The 20,803-nt window shown below is 37.1% G+C and overlaps 1 protein-coding gene and 1 long non-coding RNA gene across 4 annotated transcripts in view; one reads left to right on the top strand and one right to left on the bottom strand.

Moving 5' to 3' along the window:
* Positions 1–20,803, bottom strand: part of AGBL4 (AGBL carboxypeptidase 4) — a 1,546,465-nt gene that overhangs the window by 746,726 nt on the left and 778,936 nt on the right. The gene's annotated exons all lie outside the window — the stretch shown is intronic.
* Positions 9,429–12,594, top strand: LOC129050943 (uncharacterized). Its single transcript, XR_008514873.1, has 3 exons — positions 9,429–9,535; positions 11,402–11,579; positions 12,371–12,594. It is a non-coding gene; the product is annotated as an uncharacterized LOC129050943 (long non-coding RNA).

Here is a 20,803-nt window from a genome sequence, read left to right as displayed (position 1 = left end):
ATCCTGCCTCAGCCTCCTGAGTAGCTGAGACTACAGGTGTGTGCCACTATGCTTGGCTGATTTGTGTATTTTTAGTAGAGACATGGTTTCACCATGTTGGCCAGGATGGTCTCGATCTCTTGATCTCATGTCTGCCTGCCTTGGCCTCCCAAAGTGCTGGGATTACAGGCGTGAGCCACTGCGACTAGCACAGAACTCATTCTTGAACCACAACAGCTCTGGGGGAATGGAGTCACCCACTCTCACTATCAGCCTCTGGAACTCTGGCAGGAGGAGAACCCTTGACCACCATGGACAATTGAGGTGGCAGGCAGAGCTGCTTTGAGAAGTGGTAGAAGTAGCAAGCCAGCTGATGTGGAGCTCACAGGGTTTGGTGCAGGGGCATCTGTAGTGGAGCACAGCCAGGGACCACCATCCCCCTAGGCTTGACTTGGTCCCATAAGAGATTTTATCACTAAGGGACCTGATCTTTGCAGGGCAGTCTTCCATATCAGATGGGGCTGGTCCAACATGAGCACCCTATTGTCTGCTGGCCATTCCTGGGTCCCCAGCCTGGCCACATCTGCTTACAGGACAGTCTTGGGTTCCCTGGGGCCCCAAACCGTATGTTCTGTGTGAGCAGACCATGTCTGACTGGTGAAGAGCTCCAGTGAGGCAGTTTCAATGGCCATGTACCAGCTGCACACTCCTTCCCCATACTGCAGCTTCCCCTCAGCCCAAGGCAACTCCCCACATCACTTTGCTGGTGTGTGTCTGCATGGGTGGATTTTGTTTTACTTGCCCTGCCATACACAAAAGTGCAGTCTGCTCCCTCTCCCTTGCTCATAGCCATTGCAAATGGAGGCTTGGTGGGCACAGAGCCAGCAAGCCCCACCCCTGCCAGTGCCCCACCCTTGCAGTAACACTGCTCAGTGCACAATGGATCCTCTCACACCATTAGCAGTTACTCTTGCTTGAGGGGCACAGAGAAGGCACCCAGTCCTGTGCCAGCCAAAACCCCATCCCCAAGCCAACACCACCTCCAATGCAACCATGCACAGTCTCCAGCAGGGGCCCTGCCTCTTCACAAACTTCATTGCCTTGCCACTGTAGTGAATGCCTGCAGGGAAGCAGGCACCCCTGCATCTGCCAGCACTCTGCTGCAGCTGCTGTACCTCAGTTCCCCCAGCACAGTGAACTGCAAACCTTGAGCAGCTAGAGAACAAAGTTGGGGCCCAATACAAGTCCCCCAGAGTTACAGCACACAGTCCAGGAGTTGGGAGCTGAGTGGTGGCTCTCTAAAATCTACCAGAAACGAAGCCAGTTGACTAAATCTACCTTATACCACAAACACTCAAGGTCATCAAACAGGATAAAAAAAAAATCCAAAGGTCAACAACCTCAAAGACTGCAGGACACAAAGATGAGAAAGAATCAGTGCAATAACGCTGAAAATTCAAAAAGCCAGTGTGTCTTCTTTCCTCCAAATGACCACATCACCTTTCCAGCAAGCATTCAAAATTGGACTGAGATGGCTGAAATGACAGAAATAGCATTCAGAATATGGATAGGAATGAAGATCATTGAGCTAAAGGAGTACATTGAAACCCAACAAAAGGAAAATAAAAATCACAGTAAAGTAACTCAGGAGCTGACAGACAAAATAACCAGTATAGAAAACAACATAACTGACCTGATAGAGCAGAAAAACATACTACAAGAATTTCATAATGCAATTGCAAGTATTAATAGCAGAACAGACCAAGCAGAGGAAGGAGTCTCAGAGCCTGAAGACTGGCTTTCTGAAATAAGACAGGCAGACAAGAATAGAGAAAAAAGAATGAAAAGGAATAAACAAAACCTCCAAGAAACATGGGATTATGTAAAGGCATCAAATCTACAACTGACTGGTTGTCCCTGAAAAAGATAGGGAGAATGGAACCAACTTGGATAAATTATTTTAGGATATCATCAATGAGAACTTCCACAACTTATCTAGAGAGACCAACATTCAAATTCAGGAAATGTAGAGAACTCCAGTAAGATACTTCACAAGAAGATCATCCCAAGACACATAGTCATCAGATTCTCCAAGGTTAACATGAAAGAAAAATGTTAAAGGCAGCTAGAGAGAAAGGTCAGGTAACCTACAAATGGAGGCCCATCAGACTAACAGCAGACCTCTCAGCTGAAATCCTGCAAGACAAAAGAGATTTAGGGCCAATATTCAACATTATTAAATAAAAGAAATTTCAACCCAGAATTTCATATCTGACCAAAGTAAGCTTATAAGTGAAAAAGAAATAAGATCCTTTTCAGACAAACAAATGCTGAGGAAATTTGGTACTACCAGACTTGCCTTATGAGAGCTCCTGAAGGAAGCACTAAATACGGAAAGAAAAAACTATTACTAGCCATGACAAAAACACACTGAAATACACAGGCCAGTGACAATACCAAGCAACCACATAAACAAGTCCACAAAATAACCAGCTAACATCATGATGGCAGGATCAAATCCACACATATCAATACTAACTTTAAACGTAAATGAGCTAAAAGCCCCAATTAAAAGACTCAGAGTGACAAGCTGGATAAAGAACCAAAACCCAATGGTATGCTGTCTTCAAGAGACCCATCTCACAAGCAATGACACACATAGGCTCAAAATAAAGAAATGGACAAAAATCTACCAAGCAAACAAAAAACAGAAAAAAGCAGAAGTTGCAATCCTAGTTTCTGAAAAAACAGACTTTAAACCAACAAAGGCCAAAATGACAAAGAAGGGCATTACATATGGTAAAAGGTTCGATTCAACAAGAAGATCTAACTATCCTAAATATATATGCACCCAACACAGGGTGTTATGTCCCCTATGCACATAAGCTAGAAAATCTAGAGGAAATGGATAAATTCCTGGACACATATACCCTCCCAAGGCCAAACCAGGAAGAAATTAAATCCCTGAATAGACAAATAACGAGTTCTAAAATTGAGGCAGTAACACATAGCCTACCAACCAAAAAAAGCTGGGGACCAGATGGATTCACAGCTGAATTCTAGCAGATGTACAAAGAACTGTTACCATTCCTACTGAAACTATTCCAAAAAATTGAGGAGGAAAGAATCCTCCCTAACTCATTCTATGAGGCTGGCATCATCCCTATACCAAAACCTGGCAGAGACCAAAAAAAAAAAAAAAATCAGGGCAATAACCTTCATGAATACTGATGCAAAAATCCTCAACAAAATACTGGCAGAGAGAATCCAGGAGCACATCAAAAAGCTTATCCACCACAATCAAGTAGGGCTTATCCCTAAGATTAAAGTTTGGTTCAACATACACAAATCAATAAATGTGATTCATCACATAAACTGAACTAATATAAAAACCACATGATTATTTCAAAAGATGCAGAAAAGGCTTTTGATAAAATTAAACATCACTTCATGTTAAAAACTCTCAATAAACTAGGTTTTGAAGGAACATACCTCAAAATAATAAGAACCATCTATGACAAACCCACAGCCAACATAAATATTGAATGGGCAAGAGCTGGAAGCATTTCCCTTGAAAATCGGCAGAAGACAAGGATGCCCTCTCTCACCAATCCTATTCAACATAGTATTGTAAAACCTGGCCAGGGCAATCAGGCAAGAGAAAGAAATAAAGGGCATCCAAATAGAAGGACAAAGAGTCCATCTATCCGTGTTTCCAGATGGCACGATCCTCTCATCTCAGCCCCATCATCTCAGCCCAAAAGTTTCTTAAGCTAATAAACAACTCCAGTAAAGTCTTAGGATACAAAATCAAAGTGTAAAATTCACTAGCATTCCTATACCACAAAACAGTCAATCCATAAGCCAAATCAGGAATGTAATCCCATTTACAATTGCTACAAAAAGAATAAAATACCTAGGAATACAGCTAACAAGGGAGGTGAAAGATCCCTACAAGGAGAACTACAAAACACTGCTCAAAGATATCAAAAATGACATGAACAAATGGAAAAACATTCCATGTTCATGGATAGGAAGAATCAATATTGTTAAAATGGCCATACTGCCCAAACCAATTTATGGGTTCAATGCTATTCCTATTAAACTACCATTGAGATTCTTCACAGAACTAGAAAAAAACCATTTTAAAATTCCTATGGAACCAAAAAGACCCCAAATAGCCAAAATAATCCTAAGCAAAATGAACAAAGCTGGAGGAATCATGCTGCCCAACTTCAAACTATACTACATGGCTACAGTAATCAAAATAGCATGCTATTTGTACAAAAACAGACACATAGACCAATGGAACAGAAGAGAGAACCCAGAAACAAAGCTGCATACCTAAAACTATCTGATCTTCAACAAACCTGACAAAAACAAGCAATGGGGAAATGATTACTTATTAAGCAAATGGTGCTGGAACAACTGGCCAGCCATATGTAGAAGATTGAAATTGGACCCCTTCCTTACACCATCTACAAAAATTAACTCAAGATGGATTAAAGACTTAAATGTAAAACTGAGAACTATAAAAACCCTGGAAGACAACCTAGGTAATACCATTCAGGACATAGTCACAGTCAAAGATTTCATGACAAAGATGTCAAAAGCAACTACAACAAAAGCAAAAGTTGATAAATGGCATCTAATTAAACTAAAGAGCTTCTAAAAGCAAAAATAAACTATTAGTAGAGTAAACAGATAACCTACAGAATGGGAGAAAAAATTTTGCAAACTATCAGTCTGGACAATGGTCTAATATCCAGCATCTATAAGGAATGTAAATAAATTTACAAGAAAAAAACAAATAACCCCATTAAAAAGTGGGCAAAAGACAAGATTAGACGCTTTTCAAAAGAAGACATACATGTGGCCAAAAATCATGGAAAAAAGCTCAGCATCACTAATCATTACAGAAATTCAAGTCAAAACCACAATGAGACACCATCTCACACCAGTCAGAATGGCTATCATTAAAATGTCAAAAAACAGATAATGGCAAGGTTGTGGAGAAAAAGAAATGCGTATACACTGCTGGTGGGAGTATAAATTAGTTCAACCATTTTGGAAGACAGTGTGGCAATTCCTCAAAAACCTAAAGACAGAAATGTCATTTGACCCAGCAATCCCACTACTGGGTATATATTCAAAGGAATATAAATCATTCTGTGATAAAGACACATGCATGCATGTGTTAATTGCAGCACTGTTCAAAAAGCAGAGACATGGAATCAAACTAAATGCCCATCAATGATAGAGTGGATAAAGCAAATTTCATACACATATACCATGGAATACTATGCAGCCATAAAAAGAATAAGATCATGTATTTTGCAGGGACATGGATGGAGCTGGAGACCATTTTCCTTAGCAAACTAAAGTAGGAACAGAAAACCAAATATTGCATGTTCTCACTTATAAGTGGCAGCTAAATGATAACACATGGTCACACAGAGGGGAACAACACACACTGGGGCCTATGGGAGAGTAAAAAGTGGGAGGATGGAAATCGGGAAAAATAACTAATGGGTACTAGGCTTCATATCTGAGTGACGAAATAATCTGTGCAGCAAACCCCTATGACACAGGTTTACTTATGTAACAAACTTGCACATGTATCCATGAACTTAAAAGTTAAAAAAACACAAAAAATTATAACAAATTTTTTTAAAAAGATAAATGTTTGAGGTAATGTATATCCTAATTACCCTGATTAGATCATTATACATTCTATACATATATCAAAACATCACATGTACACCCAAAAAATGTACAATTGTAATATAATCAATTAAAAAATTATATAAAATTCAAAAAGGCATTTATTGATACGAAGTTTTAAAAATCAATTGTATAGCTATATACTTACAGTGAACAATTAGAAAATAAAATTTTATTGTGATACCAATTATGATAGTATCAAATATCAGATACCTATAAATAAATGTAATCAAAAGTGCAAGACTTCAAAACGCAAAACTATAAAACATTGTTGAGACAAATCAGAGTGTTAAGTAAATGGAAAAATCTATCACAGTCATAGATCGAAGATTCATTATTAAAATCTATGTAATTCACTAAAAAGCCATTGGAAGTGTCTGTGTCTATGTGTGTTTATGCATGTAAAAGTTAATAAGTTAATTAGAACGTTTATATAGGAGTACAGAAGGCCAAGAAAAGCAGCAACAGACTTTTAGATAGCAAGACTTACTGTAATGTTATAGTAATTAAAACAATTTAGTTTACATTGCTATGGATTTGTATAGCTAGACTGATGGATCACAACAAAGAGCCTGGGAATAGACTCAATACATATCAAAAACAATATCGTAGATCAGATGAAAATTTGAACTATCGATGAATGGTCCTGGATCAATGGGCCATCCATATGGAACAAACCAAGCTGGATCTCTACCTCGCACCCAATACAGAAATAAAACCCAAATAGATTAGGAAATAAAATGCACAAAGCAAAACACAGCAGATTAGTTTATGGACTCAAAGTATGTACAGTTTTTTTGTTTGTTTGTTTGTTTTTTTTTTTTTTTTTTTTACAAAAAGCACCAGAAGCATTAACTATGAAGGAAAAGATAGGCATATTTGAGTATTTTACAGAAAAAATACTATGTAAAACGATACCACAGAAAAATGAAAATGAAAGCCAATGATTGAAAAAAATTAGAGTAATCCTCACAATGGGTTAATATGCAAATTTATAAAGAACTATTATAAATCAAAATATAAAAGACCAACAATACAATAGAAAATAGGCCAAGCATATAATCAGACAAGATATAGAAGGAGGAATGTAAAGGTTTGTAAATTAAATATATGAATAGATGATTACTCCACTAGCAGTTGAGGAAATATAAATTAAGAAAATAATGAAATTTCTTATCCATCATATCAGCAAAAAAGTAAATCTAATATCAAGTACTAGCAAATCTAATATCAAGTATTGGTAATTATGAAAGAACAATGATTTTGAACATTGCTGGTAAGCATGTAAAATAGAAGAGCCTCTTTAGAGGGGTACTTGACAATAAAGATGTTTATAACCTATAGCCTAGCAATTCCACTTCTATGTGTTCTCCTTAAACAAATTTTGCACATTGTATAAGGAGACACATACAGGGTTGTTCACTGTATCACTATTCATTTATAATAGTAAAACAAAAAAGTAACTAAAACCACTTAATTTAAAAAACCGGATAAATTGTGGTTCATTAGTACAAAATACTGTTGAGCATTTAAAATGAATGCATTAGAATGACATTTATCAACATAGAGAAACTTCCAAAAACTATGTTTAATGAAAACGGCAAGCATTTTAACACAAAACAGTAGTATATTTGTATACTTATATATAATACAAGTATAATAAAAATACAAAATTATACATGGTAATAATAATTTCAGAAATTTGGTAACTTCTGATAGAAAGAAAGAGGTAAGGAGAGAGGAGGTTAGCTATATCCATAATGACTTCTTTATCAAAATCAGTAAAAGCAAGCAGGATCTGAAAGATGACAAAATGTTAATATCTGCTTCATTTTATTGAGTGTTTTTATATTATTTTATGTATATATGAAATTTCCCTAATTTAAAATTTAAAAATTTAAATAACTTTAATTCATTTGAAACTTTAGTGTAAAATATGAAGTAGTAGAATAACATAGTTTTTTCCAAATGGTTAGCAAGTTGTGCCAATATCATCTATTGAATAAGTCATTCCTTTCTAATTTTAAATGCTATCATTTCCATATAATAAATTTTTATATGCTTGGGTTTATCTCTGGACTTCAATTTCTGTTTCACTGATCTGTTTATCCTAATGACAGCCTCCCATAATTTTTTTTTTTTTTTTTTGAGACGGAGTCTCACTCTGTCACCCAGGCTGGAGTGCAGTGGTGCTATTGTGGCTCACTGCAACCTCTGCCGCCCAGGTGCAAGCAATTCTCCTGCCTCGGCCTCCTGAGTAGCTGGGACTACAGTTGCACATCACCATGCCCGGCTAATTTTTGTATTTTAGTAGAGATAGGGTTTCTCCGTGTTGCCCAGGCTGGTCTCGAACTCCTGAGCTCAGGCAATCCGCCTGCCTTGGCCTCCCAAAGTGCTGGGATTATAGGCATGAGCCACCACGCCCGGCCCTCCCAATAATTTTGATAATTGTAGTTTCATGATATGTTTCAATTTCTATTATGGCAAATCTCTAGTGAATGTTTTCCTTTTAAGATTTATTTGGTTTCAATCACACTCAGTGACCTTTTCTTATCTTTTATGGTTATTTTCTTTCATAATTCATTTTGTTTATGCTTCCTAACTATGTTTTAAAATTTTTTTTATAATATACAACATTTCCTTAAAATATTTTCATGTTTTTCCTTCTTTATTTAGTAATTTCCATATCATTCATCCTAGTTTTATATTACAAATGGTTATATTTAAACTTCAAAATGAATTTGAGTCCATAACTTAGGTATGAGTAGTTTTTATTATGAATGATGTCAGTAACTCCTTTGAGACTAATGCTTGGCACTTAACCTCCTCTGATAATACAGAAGGTTTATAACTCAGTGGTGAAAAGCTGTTTGGAGTACGTCTGATAACAGGTTCTAATCATATGGCACCATGTACAAAGGCTGGTGTGAAATGGGCAAAACTACACAGGAGTTTAGGATGAATCAGCCTTGGTGTCATGACATATCAAAGGTTATATAGATAATATGGTATGGGGCTGAGTTGGGGATAAAATCTAGATCTCTATTTGTTCAACCAATCAGCTCCTTTACTTCGGAGCCATATTCCCAGTTTTTATATTACCTATTGGGAGTGCAACCTGATTCCCAGCATTGTGGAAAGAAATGCTGGAGTTTCAAGCCTACTTCTTACTATGTGATTTATCATCTTTCTGAGCCTGTTATTTGTAGGGAGGAAAATCATACCCATCTGGTAGAGTTCTTAGAATTAAATATAATTGCCCAGACAATGTGTTCAGGGAACAATAAAAGACTACATATATATGTACACAATGTACATATATATGTACATGAACCTATACATCTATATAAATTACATACAATTCATAGATATGTTGCATATATATGTATAGCTTCATATACATATATGAATATGTACATGTGTGTATAGACACATATGTATACATATATGTCCATATATGTATGTAAGGTTATAGAGAGACAGATCATATGTATGATTAAGTCTCCTGCCCATGAAGAACCAAAAAGTTGCCACCTAAAGTCTTCAAAAAATGCTGAACAATCCTGGGCCTCATATATCAAAAGCATGGAGTCTGGATAATCACTATGTGAAAAATGAATCCTTATCTATTATAAGTTGATGTTGAAGAGTCACAGGGAACCAACAAAGTTTGTTAATTAGCTGCACCTGTGTCTTGTTAACTGGAAATTGTCAGAATCTTCACACAGATACTGCAGTCTGACAGAGATGGTAAAAAAAAAATGGCTTGCAGATTGCACATTAGAAGATTCTTCTCCCTCACTGAAAACTTGTGAGAAGGCAGCCAAAAGAGGTAAAAGGGGAATGGAGCAAAACATTCTCATCAAGGGGAGTTTAGCATATCAAACAAGGGCATTTGCAACATGACAGAAAGAAGAAAAAGATCTTTCAGGGAGACTCTTTCGTCTCCCTACTCAAAATAAATATCCACCAAGATACAGACCAAAAAAAAGCCTCTCTTTTCCTCAATCTGACAGCATTTCCTACATGGAATTTTGTTCTAAATTTTAGCACTAATTCAAAACATATTCATTTAATCATAATTTTAATATTTATTAAATAAACAGTTATGGGGTTCCTACTCTGCTATGTGCTGAGATTATATAAATTAATAAGACTGGGCCCTTTGCCCTTAAGTGAGGAAAGTAAACCTGTAAAACACACACACACACACACACACACACACACACACACACACACGCTAAGGCAGAGTCTGTAGCCAGCCTAAGGGAAGGAGAGGTGAATTTTTACTGAGGAATAAGGACTGGCCAGGCAGGAGAGAACACATGGAAGACGTTTCAGTCAGAGGGAGCAACAAGAACAAAGGCTAAGTGGTAATTCTGGGGCTGAGTAGGGCAAGAGATCAGACTGTGTCATTAAGACATATGAGCATGTTAAAAAGTTTTAACTTTCACTGAAAGCAATATGAAGGGCCTATTGAAGGGTTTTAATTGTAGGTGTGAAAGGTTCAGATCTGTGTTTCAGAAAAAGCAACTAAGGCTGCACTGAATGACTGTTCCAGGGTTTATACTGGTCTCTGTAGAGTCAGCTGAATAAGTAAATGCTCCACTCTGAGGAAACTCATACTGTTATGGAGAAAACAAGCAAGTAAACAAGTTATTGCAAACCCAGTGTCATCAATGCAAAAATAGAAGAATATGTCAAGAACTCTTGGAGCTTTGGGTATAGTACACAGAGGACAGTGATCACATCTGCCTGAATGGGAAGAGTATACTTTCTTTTGAGCCACTTCCCAAAAGATGATGTGCAGTTCTGAGTCAAATCACTTTGAAATTAGTACCATAGTGCATTTCCCCTCCTAGTTGTGGCTATGTATGGTTTGTAAGATGACTGAGATCAGGGCCAAATCCTTCACATCTTTTGTAACTGCAAAGTAGGTACTGACAGGGCTGAAGTCAGAGTGTATGTATTAGTCTGTTTTCACACTGCTGATAAAGACATACCCAAGGCCAGGCACGGTGGCTCACACCTATAATCCCAGCACTTTGGGAGGCCAAAGCAGGCAGATCACGAGGTCAGGAGGTTGAGACCATTCTGGCTAACACAGTGAAACCCTGTCTCTACTAAAAATACAAAAAATTAGCCGGGCATGGTGGCACACACCTGTAGTCCAAGCTACTCGGGAGGCTGAGGCAGGAGAATCACTGGAACCCGGGAGGTGGAGGTTGCAGTGAGCTGAGATCACACCACTGCACTTCAGCCTGGGCAACAGAGTGAGACTCTGTCTCAAAAAAAAAAAAAAAAAAGACATACCCAAGACTGGGTAATTTATAAAGAAAAAGACGTTTAATGGACTCACAGTTCCACGTGGCTTGGAGGCCTCACAATCATGGTGGAAGGCAAAAGGCACATCTTACATGGCAGCAGGCAAGACAGAATGAGAGCCAAGAGAAAGGGGAAACCCCTTATAAAAACCATCAGATCTCATGAGACTTATTCACTACCACAAGAACAGCATGGGGGAAACCATCCCCATTATTCAATTATTTCCCACCGGGTCCTTCCCATAACACATGGGAATTATGAGAGCTACAATTCAAGATGAGATTTGAGTGGGGACACACCCAAACCATATCACTGTATATTAAATAAAATCTGATTTAATAGGCTTTCTTTAAACCTATTATTTATTAAACAGGTTCTTCTTCCTGGGTGATGGGAAAGTCAAGGATAATAAATAGAAAACCAGCCGAATGGACGGCTTCAATCCTAGGCCAACCTATAATGCACCCCATGGATGAATTTCCACCTATACTCACTTCATGTTTCCCCCGCACAGAAGTGCTACAGAGTTAATAGGACAGATGAAATAACAGGTATATACATCTTTTTTTTTTAATGTGCTATTCATCAGGCACAGGGGAAGAAGCTATAGGTTTTCTCAGTGCTTCTGAAATTCTCAAACAGGAATGCATAGGTTTCTAAACTCAAGCAAAACCAAAATTCCTTTCCTTTTTTTTTTTAAACACACACACACACACACACACACACACACACAAATACAAGATCTCACTCTATTGCACAGGCTGGAGTGCAATCGTGTGATCATAGCTCATGCAGCTTTGAACTCCTGGGCTCAAGTGATCCTCCTGCCTCAGACTCCCAAGTAACTGGAATTATAAGTACAAGCACAGTGCTTTGCCTTCCTTTTAAAAATTTCTTCAGTACATCCCTTGAGGGGGCCTTTTTACCTGCTGCATGATTTCTCACACTGCTACCCACTTCTGGCTTCCATTAGGTATATACTTCTATTGGCTTTTGTTATCATTTTATAATGAAATGAGGAAGGATTTGAGTCCTAGATTACCGGTGGCACAGCCTTTTCTTGATGAGACATTTAATGATAGTCTATTTTCTTATAAATGCATACAAATCATATGTGCTAGACTGAAAATTGTTCAGAACTATTCTGCTTACTCTGTATCCATATTCTTTATACTACGATTTTGCTGCTCCTCCCATCAAAAGGTGACCCCTTTGAATTTGGGCTGATCTTGTGATTGGTTTTGCCCAATACAAACTGGTAAAACAATGGTACAGCAGCTTTAAGCCAAGACCTCAAGAAGCCTTGTGTAGTTCCATATTCTCTTTGAAATCCTACTATCAGCATTTGATCAAATCTAGGGTAGGGTGACAGTGAATGAGACCACATTGACTAAAGCCCAATGATCCCAACTGAATCCATCTTAGACCAACATATAGACAGTTGACTTCCAAATATATGAGAGCACCCAGACAAGATCAGCAGATTAATCTATAGTTGATCACTAATACAGAAAACCATCCGGTTGGCCCGTGGACTTACAAGCATTAATAAATGTTTCCTGTCTTAAGCCACTGGTTTTTGGTGTGCTTTGTTATTGAAAGAAATCAAAATATTTTATCCAAAAATATATTTCTTTGACATATTTTGAGATGGCTGTTCAAAGAGCCAACAAATAGAAATAACCCTGTAAAGCTGTATTTTGTGTGGGAAATCTGTGTCTGTAAAGAATTTGAATTGATACAACCAGGCCTTTCCTTGCCCAGATCCAGAAAAGATTAACTGAGAGTCTGACACCTTTAAAGGTTTGATAATAACATTTACCATCTATTCTCTCTGAAGGCTACTACCTGTGAGGTTTCATTTACATAAAAGATCATGTTGCTAGTCAAGTCCCCTCTTCTTTCTCTCCCATAAGCTGTCTTGCCACCATGTCCTGATTTACCACCATAACCTGTTTTGGCCATGCTCTGAGCTCCCATTCTTCCTATAAGCTCAAGGTGGTATATAACGTTCTGCATCCCATTGGGCGTTAGGGTAATCATTTTGTGATTTTTCCTCTATGTACACGTTAATAAATTTATAATCCTTTTCTCTGATTAATCTGCCTTTTGTGAGTTGATTTTTCAAAGAAGCTTTAGAGAGTGAAGGGGAAGTTTTCCTTTAATCCCTACAATTTTGGCACTGTGAGGAGAATACCAAAACACTACTCTTCTTGAACCTGCAGTTAAGGGAACCTAGGACCTCATAAACTGATGAAAGAATATGAATTTCTTAACAGCCAGACTCCAACCTCTCTCTGTGCAATCTGGTCAAGCAGATGGTAAAAATCAATGTTTGTCTCTTTTTCCTCTGCAAAATTTTGATTAATGGGAGAAAAGGATTTCTGTGACTAGTCTTGGGGATAGTGACTCTGGTGTACTTTTTGGTGCTTTCTGGCATGAATATTCATATTGTTTGGTCTCTCTTCTCCCAGAAATAGTTTTTCCTTGTCCTTGTTTTTCTGTGCTGTTCTGTCATAAAGAGGGGTAGTGAGTGAGATTCCCTCTCATCTTGTTTTATGTCCTTGAAAGCTTCCTTGTGACCAAGTAGGAGCTCTCTCTCTTGGTTTCCACCATCTGGGGGGCATGATTTTCAGGTCATGTCAGGTGGCCAGTCTCAAATTGGCTGGGTACCCAAACACACTGTTTATTCCAAGCATGTTAAGCTCTCAGGGGGATATATTTTTTTTCCTCAACCTTTGTTGTTTGGTTAGTTCTGGGAAAGTCTAATCCTAGGAGGCTCTACATGTTGTTACAAATTAACAGGTCTGTCACTGGTGGCTTCTCACAAATTCATGGGTTACATAAACACCAACCTCAACTGTCTGTGACAAGATCCTTTTGCCTACTCCTGGGAGTAAAATTTTTTGTGTGGTTGGGGGATCTTTAGGATTGCCTCTTCAATTCCCTCTCTAGAAAACACCTATTTTTCTAAACCTAGAAAATTACATCCTGGGCTTTCCATAAAGAAGTTATTAGACTGAGTCACTACTGGAATAAGTACATCATTGGAAATTCTAATTATCAATAGCAAAAAGACAGGTCCTTTAAATTTGACTCCTGAATTTTAAAAAAGGAGAGATTTCTTATTCCAAACAATTGATGAGAATATCAAACTAAAATAAAAACATAATAGTGCCATGATTAGTCTTAAAATTCTCTTGACAAAATTAAAGAACAAAAATCTAAACTAAAATAAAGTTAAAGTCCTTTGAAAGCTCAAACTGCCAACTGTGGGTTTCCTATGGGATTTGCAATGAAGGCTACTCCACCTTGTAGTCTAGTAGTTAAAATTCCACACTTTCACTGCCATGGCCTAGGTTCAATTCTTAGTCAGAGAACCAGTCTCTTTCAGTTGATATTTATGTAACTTTTGATTTTTGAAGGTAACTATTGATTAATTCTGTCCTTCCATGAGCAGCTTTTGATTTCTTATATTCTTCCATCTATGGGGACATATGGGACTTTTGGGACTTTGTGTATAGATGGTCAGTTAAGAAGCTAAGACCCCAGAAAATATGGCCAGACAGATGTGGGTTGTACACCACTTGCACATAAAACTTTCCTTTCTGTAAACTCTCTTTGGGGTGGTTCTAGATCTTATGAGGTAGAAGGGTACTTTCAATTTAAAAAAAATTCAAAAGCCAGAAATTTCAGCTGTTTGTCCTGGCTAAAATCTGATAAGAGATTTCAAAGCGTTGTGTTTTCTCTAAGAGCTCCATAGTTCAAAGTCAACTCAATTAAAAGATAGCACACACACACACACATACATATACATATCTAAAATACTTTTGACGTTCTCTCTTTTCCGATTCTGTTTTTAGATTTCTTAGTTGACTAAAACTCTTTTTAAATTATGTATTTGGTCTGTCTGTTCACTTCCTTTCTTAGAAAATATTCTACCATTTACTTTTATTCCTCCCTACCCCTCCTTCTTCTCCATTTTTGGTACCACATAAAAAATCTAAAAGAGATTTCCAATGACTCAGACCTCTTAAAAAACGCAGAAAAAGGTACCCTTTCACCTCATTTGTGGGGCTTCTATTTTCCTTCTAGTTTCAAGAGTCATGGAAAGGACACTCTCAGGTCTAAAACTCTGCTGTCTTTTATAATGCATTATTTCATCTCTTTGGCTTTTGAGGGTACCAAAAGTTACTTGATGCTGTGACAGAAAACTTGGCCTTTGAGTGTACAATGGATGTCAGGTCACTGGTGAGAACTACAGTTTTGGAAGTGGCTAGCATTGGTACAATGAATGTTACTTGTTACATTGTCACAATAATGTTATTACTACAGGAGGCCACTCATTTCTTTGTGCACTTAGTTTTAAAAACATGCAGTTTAACTACTTAGAAAACTGTCTTTATAACCGAGTAAAATATAAAACTGTTGTGTAGCCCAGTCTCATGGTGTTTCCCTCTTTTTGGAGACCCAGGATTCAGTGTAAAAATAAAATCCTTGATTTTAAAAAATCTAAATTCTCTGCTTCCTAGCTGTGTCTAATTTTCATCTATCTAAATTATTAGGCTCTAAACATGACAAATGATAACAATTTAAATTATTGGGCCATGTTCCTTAATGGGCTCCACCCTGAGCACAGTGGTCCAATTAAAAAACAAAGACTAAATTAAAAATTACTTATCCAAATAAAATTAGTCTTCTTATAAAATCCAGTGGTAAATTCCTATGATTTTATGTTACCTTGACAAATGTTTTTAATCTTCTTCTGTCTAACACACCTAAACTTTTTATTTAAAAAGTTAAAATTGTCTCTGTACTTTACATATATATTTACTACCCTGTTTTCTCTAAATCTCAGTAAGGGGCTTTGGCTATGTGTGACAGATAAACATTAACATTTCCCATTTAAAAAGACACAGTTTAAATCCAGCTATCCTTTTATACTAGTGACTTATACCAATCTCATAACTAAAATTTTAAAATAAAAACTGTAAAGTCTTTATGTCTGTCTATATACACACACGTGTATATGTCTGTTTATACACTATCTGATACCATTGACTTATAAATAAATACTCATTAATTAACCAGCCTAATACTTGTCAAGTTCATATAATTTTAATAATCTATAGTAAATAAAGATAATTTACAAATTGTTAGTAAAATAAAATACATCCTAAGAATTTAGTTTACACATTTTTCCTGGGTATATTAGTCAAGACGAGTTTATACTGTCTCTACTAGATGTTTTAAAGTTATAAATGTGTTACTTCCATAATATTTTCAAATACTTAATTTGTCTGCGAGCTTATGTCTTCAGATGTGAGCCTTTAAATCCTAAGGTCTAGAGAAGTGGCTATGGCAAGGCTGGGGACACTCTTGGGCAGTATTCTCACAGGCCCAGAGCAGTGCCTCCTGGCTGTGATGGAAAAAGTTAGATCCACCAGACATTGTCTTCATTACTCTAACTTTGGTCATTGGCTCTAAATCTGGCACATGATTAAAATTACCCACTTCCTAGTTTTTTCACCAAAAAATAGGGGTTACTGAGAGTTAACATTATAACTAATATACATAATAATTAAAACTACTAAATATAAAATAGTCTGTATAAAGAGTATATTAAAAATAAAAACATTTTTATAAAAGAATGTAAACGTGGTTTTTGTTAAAAAATAATTTTGTCTAGTTTATAAATTTTTGTTACTTTCAATAAAAAATAAAACTAAATATAAAAAATTTAAAAATTATAAGGTTATACAAGAGTTTATCAAAATCATTTGGGTATATTCAAAACTCATTAAAATTAAATTTGTAAGATTTTATTAAAATTAAATGTAATATTAATAATGTAATATGAAGGAAAAATCTAATTTTCTATTTTAAGTAACATTTTCATACAATATTTTATTTATTTATTTATTTATTCATTATTATTATACTTTAGGTTTTATGGTACATGTGCGCAATGTGCAGGTTAGTTACATATGTATACATGTGACATGCTGGTGCGCTACACCCACCAACTCATCATCTAGCATTAGGTATATCTCCCAATGCTATCCCTCCCCCCTCCCTCCACCCCACAACAGTCCCCAAAGTGTGATGTTCCCCTTCCTGTGTCCATGTGTTCTCATTGTTCAATTCCCACCTATGAGTGAGAATATGCGGTGTTTGGTTTTTTGTTCTTGCGATAGTTCACTGAGAATGATGATTTCCAATTTCATCCATGTCCCTACAAAGGACATGAACTCATCATTTTTTATGGCTGCATAGTATTCCATAGTGTATATGTGACACATTTTCTTAATCCAGTCTGTCATCGTTGGACATTTGGGTTGGTTCCAAGTCTTTGCTGTTGTGAATAATGCCGCAATAAACATACGTGTGCATGTGTCTTTAAAGCAGCATGATTTATAGTCCTTTGAGTATATACCCAGTAATGGGATGGCTGGGTCAAATGGAATTTCTAGTTCTAGATCCCTGAGGAATTGCCACACTGACTTCCACAAGGGTTGAACTAGTTTACAGTCCCACCAACAGTGTAAAAGTGTTCCTATTTCTCCACATCCTCTCCAGCACCTGTTGTTTCCTGACTTTTTAATGATTGCCATTCTAACTGGTGTGAGATGGTATCTCATTGTGGTTTTGATTTGCATTTCTCTGATGGCCAGTGATGGTGAGCATTTTTTCATGTGTTTTTTGGCTGCATGAATGTCTTCTTTTGAGAAGTGTCTGTTCATGTCCTTCGCCCACTTTTTGATGGGGTTGTTTGCTTTTCTCTTGTAAATTTGTTGGAGTTCATTGTAGATTCTGGATATTAGCTCTTTGTCAGATGAGTAGGTTGCGAAAATTTTCTCCCATTTTGTAGGTTGCCTGTTCACTCTGATGGTAGTTTCTTTTGCTGTGCAGAAGCTCTTTAGTTTAATTAGATCCCATTTGTCAATTTTGGCTTTTGTTGCCATTGCTTTTGGTGTTTTAGACATGAAGTCCTTGCCCATGCCTATGTCCTGAATGGTAATGCCTAGGTTTTCTTCTAGGGTTTAGATGGTTTTAGGTCTAACATTTAAGTCTTTAATCCATCTTGAATTGATTTTTGTATAAAGTGTAAGGAAGGGATCCAGTTTCAGCTTTCTACATATGGCTAGCCAGTTTTCCCAGCACCATTTATTAAATAGGGAATCCTTTCCCCATTTGTTGTTTTTCTCAGGTTTGTCAAAGATCAGATAGTTGTAGATATGCGGCGTTATTTCTGAGGGCTCTGTTCTGTTCCATTCATCTATATCTCTGTTTTGGTACCAGTACCATGCTGTTTTGGTTACTGTAGCCTTGTAGTATAGTTTGAAGTCAGGTAGTGTGATGCCTCCAGTTTTGTTCTTTTGGCTTACTATTGACTTGGCGATGCAGGCTCTTTTTTGGTTCCATATGAACTTTAAAGTAGTTTTTTCCAATTCTGTGAAGAAAGTCATTGGTAGCTTGATGGGGATGGCATTGAATCTGTAAATTACCTTGGGCAGTATGGCCATTTTCATGATATTGATTCTTCCTACCCATGAGCATGGAATGTTCTTCCATTTGTTTGTGTCCTCTTTTATTGCCTTGAGCAGTGGTTTGTAGTTCTCCTCGAAGAGGTCCTTCACATCCCTTGTAAGTTGGATTCCTAAGTATTTTATTCTCTTTGAAGCAATTGTGAATGGGAGTTCATTCATGATTTGGCTCTCTGTTTGTCTGTTATTGGTGTATAAGAATGCTTGTGATTTTTGTACATTGATTTTGTATCCTGAGACTTTGCTGGAGTTGCTTATCAGCTTAAGGAGATTTTGGGCTGAGACAATGAGGTTTTCTAGATATACAATCATGTCGTCTGCAAACAGGGACAATTTGAATTCCTCTTTTCCTAATTGAATACCATTTATTTCCTTCTCCTGCCTAATTGCCCTGGCCAGAACTTCCAACACTATGTTGAATAGAAGTGGTGAGAGAGGGCATCCCTGTCTTGTGCCAGTTTTCAAAGAGAATGCTTCCAGTTTTTGCCCATTCAGTATGATATTGGCTGTGGGTTTGTCATAGATAGCTCTTATTATTTTGAGACACGTCCCATCAATACCCAATTTATTGAGAGTTTTTAGCATGAAGGGTTGTTGAATTTTGTCAAAGGCCTTTTCTGCATCTATTGAGATAAACGTGGTTTTTGTCTTTGGTTCTGTTTATATGCTGGATTACATTTATTGATTTGCGTATATTGAACCAGCCTTGCATCCCAGGGATGAAGCCCACTTGATCATGGTGGATAAGCTTTTTGATGTGCTGCTGGATTCGGTTTGCCAGTATTTTATTGAGGATTTTTGCATCAATGTTCATCAAGGATATTGGTCTAAAATTCTCTTTTTTGGTTGTGTCTCTGCCCGGCTTTGGTATCAGGATGATGCTGGCCTCATCAAATGAGTTAGGGAGGATTCCCTCTTTTTCTATTGATTGGAATAGTTTCAGAAGGAATGGTACCAGTTCCTCCTTGTACCTCTGGTAGAATTCGGCTGTGAATCCATCTGGTCCTGGACTGTTTTTGGTTGGTAAGATATTGATTAGTGCCACAATTTCAGCTCCTGTTATTGGTCTATTCAGAGATTCAAGTTCTTCCTGGTTTAGTCTTGGGAGGGTGTATGTGTTGAGGAAATTATCCATTTCTTCTAGATTTTCTAGTTTATTTGCATAGAGGTGTTTGTAGTATTCTCTGATGGTAGTTTGTATTTCTGTGGGATCAGTGGTGATATCCCCTTTATCATTTTTTATTGCATCTATTTGATTCTTCTCTCTTTTTTTCTTTATTAATCTTGCTAGCTGTCTATCAATTTTGTTGATCCTTTCAAAAAACCAGCTCCTGGATTCATTAATTTTTTGAAGGGTTTTTTGTGTCTCTATTTCCTTCAGTTCTGCTCTGATTTTAGTTATTTCTTGCCTTCTGCTAGCTTTTGAATGTGTTTGCTCTTGCTTTTCTAGTTCTTTTAATTGTGATGTTAGGGTGTCAATTTTGGATCTTTCCTGCTTTCTCTTGTGGGCATTTAGTGCTATAAATTTCCTTCTACACACTGCTTTGAATGCATCCCAGAGATTCTGGTATGTTGTGTCTTGGTTCTCGTTGGTTTCAAAGAACACCTTTATTTCTGCCTTCATTTCGTTATGTACCCAGTAGTCATTCAGGAGCAGGTTGTTCAGTTTCCATGTAGTTGAGCGGTTTTGAGTGAGATTCTTAATCCTGAGTTCTAGCTTGATTGCACTGTGATCTGAGAGATAGTTTGTTATAATTTCTGTTCTTTTACATTTACTGAGGAGAGCTTTACTTCCAACTATGTGGTCAATTTTGGAATAGGTGTGGTGTGGTGCTGAAAAAAATGTATATTCTGTTGATTTGGGGTGGAGAGTTCTGTAGATGTCTATTAGGTCGGCTTGGTGCAGAGCTGAGTTTAATTCCTGGGTATCCTTGTTGACTTTCTGTCTCGTTGATCTGTCTAATGTTGACAGTGGGGTGTTAAAGTCTCCCATTATTAATGTGTGGGAGTCTAAGTCTCTTTGTAGGTCACTCAGGACTTGCTTTATGAATCTGGGTGCTCCTGTATTGGGTGCATATATATTTAGGATAGTTAGCTCTTCTTGTTGAATTCATCCCTTTACCATTATCTAATGGCCTTCTTTGTCTCTGTTGATCTTTGTTGGTTTAAAGTCTGTTTTATCAGAGACTAGGATTGCAACCCCTGCCTTTTTTTGTTTTCCATTTGCT

Source organism: Pongo abelii, chromosome 1 (genome assembly GCF_028885655.2).
Source record: "Pongo abelii isolate AG06213 chromosome 1, NHGRI_mPonAbe1-v2.0_pri, whole genome shotgun sequence".
In the NCBI taxonomy this organism is placed as follows: Eukaryota; Metazoa; Chordata; class Mammalia; order Primates; family Hominidae; genus Pongo; species Pongo abelii.
Note: the sequence above shows the minus strand (reverse complement) of the source record. Positions and strands in the feature narration are given on the sequence as shown.